Below are 9955 nucleotides of genomic sequence, written 5' to 3' on the forward strand. Positions count from 1 at the left end.
AGTGGGAATAAATGAGTTATCTTAAAACTGTAAGTTATGGCCCCCAGAATGTATAAGCAGATATAAAAGTCTAAGCAGGCTGAATTTCTTTTCTCCTAATGTTATAGCACATGTGCTAGAATGCATCAAATGGCCAATATGTGACAAGAATAAATGTACAAAAGTAGAAACTAATTAATCTTTAGTCAAGAAAAGTCATGGCTCTAAAGGAGAGAATGACCCCCCGCCCCCCCAAAAAAGGAGTATTAGTGAAAGGAGAAAGAGAGACAGAATAGGGCCATTAAGTTTGAAAAATAACAGAGAAATAGGAATAATGAAATATATGATTTAAATAAGGCTATAGAATTCAAAGATAGAAATGATTAAAAATAATATACTCTGTGAACTCAGTGAATTTAAGGTGAAAGAAAGCAGGTTTCTAGTTCAAGATGAAAGGATGAAAACCTACACATAGCTCATGTCCCTCATGAAATACACTGAGATTATGTATAAATGCGTAAGAAAAAAAAAACCTTATTAAGAGAATAGAAAGGGAAATCATTTTCAGACAAGAGATGTTAACACATTTCAGAAAATTATAAAATAGGTGAAACAGTGAAGCAGGGACCAGCCTGCAGCCCTTTTTCAACAAGGGTCAGACATTAAATATTTTAGGCCTGCAGACCACAAAACAGCCATCAACAATACCTAAAAGAATGGATGTGGTTGTGTTCCAACAAAACTTGACCAAAGTATGGTTATAGTCTGTTGATTCCGACCAACAGGAACAGTTCTGCACACAGTACTAGCGGCTCTGCTGATCAAACCCCCATAGCTTAAAGTGAATAGAAAAAAAAACTAAGTAAAAATTTGAAATAAAGATAGGAGAATTAAACACAGACCTCACTATGGAATAATAGTTCAGTTACCCCTTCTTTCATCTGCCATCCACATAAAAGCAGGCAACTCCACTCTAATCCCTGAGGAGAAAAATGCAAAGGTTCTTATCTAAGGAAACTGATTTCTAGAATTGTTGCTGACACCTTAAATAAAGCCTTCTAATTCTGTTTCTATTATTTTTATTCATAGTTCAAGTCTGATCTCTTAGGTGCCCTGTCCACCAATACAGTCAGAATCCCCACACATGGGAGAGGCCCATTGTGAAACGGATACAATTATTCAGTAATGAACACAACCACAACACCTACCCGGTCGTTCCTCCTTATTTTTGAAAAGGCAAGCAAGATCAACAACCATGTCAGAAAGTCTAAGAGAAAGAAGGGGAAAGATCAAATTGATCCCAAAGCAAACAAGTCATACAGGAAATTAGAGAACTAAAAAACAAACAAAAAAAAAACACAGGGAGGGAGGATTCAGCATACTTCTTGCAATTTACCATACACATCCAAGAAAACAAAAATAAAACAAAAAACAGGGAATATGTAAAAGTTCTCCAAAATTAAAAAGATAATTTTTAAAAATTCAGTGGAGTGGCAGGATGATGAAGTCAAATAGCTACATCAGAAAATAATTTTAAAAGGGAGAAATCATAAGATCTATCCTTGGTGAATGCCCCTCTGTGCGAAGTACTATTATAAACATGTTGTATGTATTCGCTCACTTAATCCTCTATACTTCTATAAGGTAGATTTTATTACTGATTCTAATTTACAGATAAGAAAACAATCACCTATTGGTTTAAATTGTAGGAAAAGGCACAACCCTGATTCAAATAAAGTGATCGTGGTTCCAAACCCTTGCTTTTAACTACAATACTCAAGAGGTGAAACATATGAAGGAAAATATATGAGACATAGAGAAGTAATCAGGAAACCTAATATTAAACTGCCAGGAGGAATTGATAGAATAAAAAAATATGAACAAGAGGAAATTATCACAGATAGATATATTTTGAAAGATAGAATGAGAAGTGTTTTTAGGTTTAAAGGGCATAAGAAGTGCTAAGAAAATAATTTTTTTAATGTGGTAGGTTTGGAAAAATTCCCATTAACTTGAAACTTCATGAATATCCATGGGAATAATTTGAGTCATGAGATGACGGCAAACTCATCCAGTTGGAATTTTTCTTGCTTCAGCAAGGCGGTAGATGTTTCACTAGTCTGGGTCCACTTTAATCAGTAGCGATTTCCTGGACCACCTAGATAATGTAGAGCCAGGCTGCAAGTCCACTCCTAGAGTTTACCTAGACCCTAAGTATATAGCCTTTGGGGTCCCTTTTTGAAGTGGCAGTGGCTTTCCTGGTGTCTCCATCCTTGATGAGTCAGAAGCACTGACTTTTGATTCCTCCCAGCTCCATGAGGTTGCCAAACACCATTTAGTTTGACAAGTCAATTTTGGGGGTTAAAACAAATACCCACAGGTCCAATACTGGACCAGTCCATATGGGTTCTTATCCTCTTAAAGATTTTGGTTCAGTATTTACTTACTTTAGTCGTAGTTTTTTTATGTTTTTAAGAATTTTATTATATATTTCATCTAACAATTTGGTTGTCCTCTGCCGTATGATTGGTTCAAATTACTGCAACCACCCTTCTTTAAAGGTCAAAGTACCAGTGTTTCATTGTTGGGTGGGCTATTTCCTATTAACCAATAACTTTCCCTCTGTTCAGTCCGTAGCTATAATGGTCTATGGCAATGTCTGAGAGAAAGAATGAGCAACATAATGCAAAGAATTAAAAAGTCAAATTGTTCACTTTTGCATTTCAATAGCCCTGATCAGGACACATATGCTCTTAACTACAATACTCAAGTCATACATTAGCTTTCTAGATTAACCATGTAAGACAAAAATTATTTACTCACAGTTGGGTCAAAGATTCCTCAAATGGAAGAAAGAAGTGAGTCAGTGTAAAAACTAAAAAGTGCGATACTGGTCAATGTACCATCAAAAAGAACTTGGCTTTGTCACATCCCCAAAAAAGAAGGTAGTTTAAAGAATCCAGAAGCCTCATACAGGTTCACAACCGAGTAGATATAGGAAAGCAGTATGGCTAAACGGTCCAAACCCTAAATACAAAAATAAAAAATGCAGTGATAAAGTGGTTGAGTAGACGTCCAGGTGGAGTCTAGGCAAAAGCCTGAAACAGTCTCCCAGAGCTCTCATGTGACCAAGCTTTGTGCCCCTGGAAGTTAAATGAGGTCCATACATTTTCATGTTTTAAAGAGTTACCCATAACCCCAAAGAGGACTGAAAAAATATAAATTATTCACAGCAGCCCAGATAGTAGGGAAAGTTGCTGGCAGAGATCTGGACTAGCGGAGAATAAGAAACACTATGGCAGAGGTCTGTAGGGATTAATAACCAAGGACAGGATGGGATAATGTTCATCTCAGCCAGGGCCAAAAGGGACCAATGTTCACCTGAAATGAAATTCACTCCTTCCTCCGTGTCTCCAATATATTAAATGATTCCTTAAAATGTGGAAACAAATTTGGTGGCCTTGTCAAAACGTGAAATCATGATCTTTTAATATGACAGAGAATTGTACCTATCAACATATACCCTTGGTGCATACATTAGTTTGACCTCTCTCTCATTCCACTTTCCTGTGCTCTATGTCTCCAGGAGCTGCTATAACAAAGTACCACGGCCTGAATGGTTTACACAAAAGAAATGCATTGTCTCCCAGGTCTGCAAGCTAGAAGTCTGAGATCACAGTGTTGCCAGGTGCTGGTGCTCCTTCTGGGGGTTGGGAGAGGACTATCTGGTCCATGCCTCTCACCTATCCTCTGGTGCAAGCATGTCAAACTTGTGGCCATTGGGCCGCATACCTCCAGCCGCGAATTGGACATGCGTGCTTGGTTTGCTGGCAGTGTTTGGCATTGGCTGGCTTGTACATTCTCAGCCCAATCTGAACTCTGTCTACATCTTTATGTGATGTTCACTCTCTGTCTCTTTATACAGGCTTTCCTCTGCCCATGTCTATTTCTGTGTCCATAAAGAACACCCATCATAGTAGCTTAGAGTCTACCCTGATTTCTTCATTTTAACTTGATTACCTCTGTAAAGACTGTTTCCAAATTGGGTCACATCCTGAGACACTGGGAAGGTTAGACTTCAACACATGTTTTTAGGGAGATGGGGGGCACAATTTCACCCATATCATATGCTATCCTTCAATGTATCCCAACCCTTACTGCCACCTCAGCTCTGGTCTCCACCTCAGAAGTGGGATGAGAACAACAATTTGACATGTTATTTGGGGAATAAAAACTAAATTTTATGTTTGAATTTTTTTAAGTCATGCACAATAGATAAAACAGAAAAAAAATATGAATTAACAAGACCCACTGTGTGGCCGAACAGTAGCAGAATGGCGTTGGGTAGTAAAGGCAGTGGGGCGAGGTTGGGGAGAGAGAGTTTGGGGGTCTTAGCAGGATAGTCACCAACTGGTTTCACTGGAATCAGTAAAGGCCTTCACCTCTCCACTACTTCCTAAAAAATGAAAATTGGTTAAATTATTTTAGGTTGAACTCCCCTAGGCCAAACGCTGAAGAGAAATTAGCTCTTGCAAATATCGCTTTACATCTATTCGTTTCACCTATCAGCAATGCAATTTTGTCAGGGGAGAGGTTCCCGACTCATTTTTATACTTTGGATGCCCTTTACAGTATGTATCACAAGACCCAGCACAGAGCAGGGTTGTCATAAATCATTTAAACAAGGTTATATGTGCATGAGTAAGTTTTTCATCATTTAAAATTCTGACCCTTAGACAGTTTCACACTCTAACTCTTCTGCATTAAATTTCTTAATTAGTTTTTCTTTTGAGATTATTTAATTTATGTCATTTCTTTCCCAATTCCATTTTCATTGTGTCTTTGAATGAATTTAAACGATTTTTTACAAAAAGGAAAAAATGAGTAAAACACATTTTAGAATCTGAGGGTAGAAAAAGATGAGAAATAAGGGAGGTGTTATTTTTAATGTGCAATTACTCAAAAGTCGATGCTCTGCACACAGTGAAAAAATTGCATCCCATGAAGTGCTTTAGTTTTTAAAAGCACAGGCTTGGATAAAGTATTTGCAGTCTTGAAGAACTGTATTTGTGTAGAGGCATGCTGGTAAACATGTTTTTATAAACGGCACTTCAACCAACAACTTACACTTCCCAAGCTTCTGAACCTATATCTTTTTCATAGCGTCCCTGGTACACAGTTTCTAGGACAGTAACAATAGGCCATATCACAGGCTCCAAGATAGTTTAGGCCAGATGTCAGAAAACTATGGTCCATGGGCCAAATGCTGCAGCTGCTCATTTCTGTCAATAAAGCTGGACTGGAAAGCAGCCACACCTATCCGCTTACAGACTGTCTATGGCTGCCTTTGTGCTACAGCAGCACAGTTAATAGTTATGACAGAGACCCTGTGGCCTGCAAAGCCTAAAACATATACTATCGGGACATCCACAGAAAAGATCACCAACCTCTGCTACAGATAATAGCAGATGCATTGAACTGATTTTTTTTTCTCTTTGTTGACAAGTCCAGTCACAAGATGATCTTGTTCAATGTTTGTTTTTGCTGGTCCATATGCAAAAATCAGTTATGATGAAGTTGTTTGGTTAGTGCCAAGTCACCCCTCCACTGAATACCCTTTCTCTTAGCTGCCTCCTGGGAAAAGGAGTAAGTGACTCCCAAGGCAAAAGTACACTTTAGTAGAAGTCTCCCATTCCATTGCAAAGAATTCTTCTTAGAAACATGCTTGCTTTTAATAGTCTGGCTGTGCTCTCATTGCAAAGAGAAGTATCGATATTCCAGAGAGTTTTATTATAATAGATTTACTTCGCCGCGCCTGAAGTTGGAAATTCGAGTTGCAATCTTATGCCTGCATTACAGATGCCTCTTCCATGTGTTTGGCCACAGATCACCTCAAAAAATAGTCTTCTTTGTAATAGAACTGTAACCAGTTGCACCATATTGTGGAGGACCTCAGATACCTTCCATATCCACTCCCCTAAACTTTGGTTTGGAAAATTACCTTTGTAATTATATTAAGAAAACAGGATCATGGATGGACCTAGAGGGTATTATGTTAAGTGAAAGAAGTTGGTCAGAGGAGGACAAGTCCCATATGATTTTACTTACATGTGAAATCTAAAGTACAACATAAATGAATAAACAAAACAGAGACAGACTCATAGATATAGACAATACACTGAACATTGCCAGAGGGTAGGGAAGTATGGTGCCAGGTGAAAAAGGTGAAGGGATTGAGAAGTACAGATCGGTGGTTACAAAATAGTCATGGGATGGAAAGTACAGCATAGGAAATATAGTCAATAATATTGCAATAACTATGTATGGTGCCAGATGGGTCCTGGAAATATCGAGGGCACACTCTCTAAAGTATATGATTATTTAACCACTCTGCTGTACACCTGAAAGTATTACAAAATACAGTGGGGCCTTGACTTATGAGTTTAATTCATTCTGAGACCGAGCTCATTAAGGAGCTTGTTAACTCAAATTACTCTGTCAACTCAATGCAAAAAATCGGCCGAAAGACAGCTGGTATCTCAAAAAACTCATTAGTTGGGACACTCGTAAGTCAAGGCCCCACTGTAATATGGAATGTGAACTATAATTGAAAAAAATAAAAAAATAAAGAAATGAAAATGTGCTGAAATTTTCTTTCTTCACTCTCACTCCAGAAAAAAATAGACTCACCAAGGCCCACTGTGTAAGGTTATGCTTGCAGAACAGGGGGACGTGGAGGGACACAGGGAAAGGTGGGGGAGAAACAGCTTTGCCTGAGGGCAGTTTGAACATGGGTATGGGAGGAAGTGAGACAAGTGGCCCCTCACATAGAGGACAGAGATGGAGGGAGTGGATGTGCCCCTCACATAGAGGACGGAGATGGAGGGAGTGGATGTGCCCCTCCCATAGAGGACGGAGATGGAGGGAGTGGATATGCCCCTCACATAGAGGACGGAGATGGAGGGAGTGGATGTGCCCCTGGCAGAGCGGACAGGGAGGGAGGGGAGTGAATGTGGACCCTGAGCTGCAGCATGTGGAGAAGACCTCGGTGAGAGAGAGTTCTGCAGCAAGACTCAGGAGACAGGTGACAGGAACTTTCAAGTTGCAAAGGACAAGACCTCTGGGATAAGTCTGCTGAATACCATCGACAAGACCGAGTCCCTTCCCTAGCTTCCTAGCACCCAAGAGGCCAGAAGACTTGGACAATCTTATATACCCTGGCAGGGAACCCCCCAAATGGCTGAGGCTGAATTTCCTACCTGATTGGCAAGGAGTCATTTGGAGCAAAGTAAGTAGGATTTAGGAGGAAGAATGGGAGAAAACAGGGGAGGATATTCTGGGCTAGAACTACTACTTCATATACTTTGAACCCCAAATGAGTTAAATTTCAAGGATAAATTGTATCAACAATACAGTAATCTAATCTAAGTTGGCAACAAATAACTAGAATCTAACAGATTTTTAGTTGAGCCATCTAGAGACTTAGAGCCAAATACAGTACTCAATAAAAGTAATTACTTTTTTCAGATTTGTGGTGCCTCTTGTACTTACACATTTGGTGTGGGTTTTTTTATCCTGAATTGTACTATTTTGTGGGTTGTTTTGTTCCATTATAATTTGCCTCAAATCCTGCTGCAAAGCTGACTGTGCACGCTAAATGAGGAATTGCTTCAAGTTCCTCAGTTCCACATTTCTTTAGAATGAATGTTCTCCTAACTAATTTAATCCCATTATAAAATACTAAACAAATGTTATACCCCAAGATGCTTCATGGAACCCGTGTTGAAATACTCTTTCATTGCACTTATGTAGCAGAAATGAATTAAAATATGTTTTTAACTAAAGTCACTTTAAAAAAACCAAAATGGTATAATTATGCGGCCTGTCTAACCAGGTTATAATAACAGAGAAAAAATATATAACATAGACCAAGTATGAGGATTAACAAATAATATTTTACTATTTTTTGTTTCAGTGTAGTATTTTTTTTGCAAAAAAAAAATTGCAATTATAACCAAGGCTTCATCATACCCAGGTTGCTATTCTCTCAGTCTTTCCTTCAAAGCAGGCATTATATCAAAACTGGTGTGTATCACAGTAATATGTACATTTCTGGACTTTCACTATTTATGTCTCTATCCACAATTCCTTTATTTAGACATAACATAAATGGCATCTTAATGTATAGAGTGCATTAAACTTGCTTTTTTCTAATAAGCAAAAAAACTTCTTGAAAACTGTCACTGCATTATTTTAAGAATTGAATTAGGTGCCAAACATTTTCTCAAGAGTTGGTTGCTTTTCACATTTTCTAAAAATTCAAACTTTTGATGTGGAGAAAATTATACATTCATTTACACTTGCAACAAGTAATACAGAGAGATCCCTGTTCTGTCACCATAAGGATCCCTCCTGTTGCTTTTGTAACCACACCTGTGTTTCTCTTTACTACTGATACTCTAGTCTCTAAACCCTGGAACTACTCATCTGTTCTCCATCTTTATAGTTTTTTTATTTCAAGACTGTTATACAGAATCATGCAGTATGTCACCTGTGGGGTTGTATTTTCTTTCACTCAGCGTGCCTTCATAGGAGTTTTTGAAACATTTTTTTCATTCCAGGCTCAGTGGGGAAAGGTAGGATTTCCCCATGGCTGCTCATTTTCAGTGGGATTTCTGATAGACCCTGGCCGTTCCTGGTGTTGTCACTAACTATCCCTGCAATCCAAGGAAGAAATAAGACAACTACAAGTATTACTAGGTTGGGGATGAGGAGACACAGAGCTCGGACTGTCTTCCGCTGTTGGGTAGATGGTGATAAGATGTTCTCTTGCTATCTTGTTCCTCCAACCCTAGGCTTCTTAAACAATTGGTCTTCTTTTCAATACCATAGACTTCTCTTGGTTGCCTCTTACATAATTTCCAGAACGTATAGTTATACTAAGCAAGAGGACCAGGAGCAATATTACCCAGAATGGAAGTCAGGTTTGCCTTTTTTTTGTACTCAAAAAAATATTTTTAATTGATTTAAGAGAGGAAGGGAGAGGAAGAGAGAGAGAGAGAGAAACATCAATGATGAGAGAGAATCATTGATAAGTTGCCTCCTGCATGCTCCCTTCTGGGGATCGAGCCTGCAACCCAGGCATGCGCCCTGACTGGAATGTAACCATGACCTCCAGGTTCATAGGTTGACGCTCAATCACTGAGCCACAACTGGCTGGGTAGGTTTGCTTTTTATACTACAAAAGTTATTCCATAAATCATATCAACCATAAATCATCAAGGGATCTGTCTTAAAATTTTTATTTTTAAAATAAAAACTATTTCATAAGGGTATGATAAGACTGAAATTTATAAATATTTCTTACTACTGAAACACTATTTCAAAATAAGCTTTCTCTAAATTGTCTAGATAAAATCTATAAAAAAAACTTTTCAATATCCAAAGGTTAGAATCACTGCTGACATATTCCTAAAAATGCCACCTTTATGCTGATGGATCTATAACATTTGTTACATTAACATGGTTTTATACGACAAATCTTGGCTCATAACTGCCAGATGCACTAGTGTTTTCCACTATGCGTACAATTATTTATCATAACAAATCATTAAAAGGCAATCCTCTGCTAACCTCATATAACATATTGCCAATATGATGTCTACTTCATATGCGATTGGACATCAATCTCAGGACTATAGAAAAGCTTTAAAACTTTTCTGTAAATCCAAAAACTACTCTAAAAGTAACTTTATTTTTAAAGTGCCTTTGGCTACAATGATAGGCCTGAATGATTTGGGGAACTAGCAGAGGTGCCTGTGCCTTTGGCCAGAGCCAACGGAAGGACTCAAGCTAACGTAGAACTCTTTTGTTAAGGAAACAGAGGCTACTCACCCTAGTTTGTGTTATTTTGAAGAAGTGAGTAATGACATATAAAAACTGACTTTTAACAATATATATTTGTATTGATTTCAGC

The 9955-nt window shown here is 38.2% G+C and overlaps 1 long non-coding RNA gene across 1 annotated transcript in view; it reads left to right on the forward strand.

Annotated features, from left to right (window-relative positions):
* The first annotated feature begins 1063 nt into the window (after positions 1–1063).
* Positions 1064–9955, forward strand: part of LOC107184782 — a 19007-nt gene continuing 10115 nt past the window's right edge. Inside the window, exons 1-2 of the long non-coding RNA XR_001515688.1 lie at positions 1064–1073; positions 4911–4914. This is a non-coding gene — a long non-coding RNA (uncharacterized LOC107184782). The remainder of the gene's footprint in view (positions 1074–4910; positions 4915–9955) is intronic.

Source organism: Myotis davidii, unplaced genomic scaffold (genome assembly GCF_000327345.1).
Source record: "Myotis davidii unplaced genomic scaffold, ASM32734v1 scaffold788, whole genome shotgun sequence".
Lineage (NCBI taxonomy): Eukaryota > Metazoa > Chordata > Mammalia > Chiroptera > Vespertilionidae > Myotis > Myotis davidii.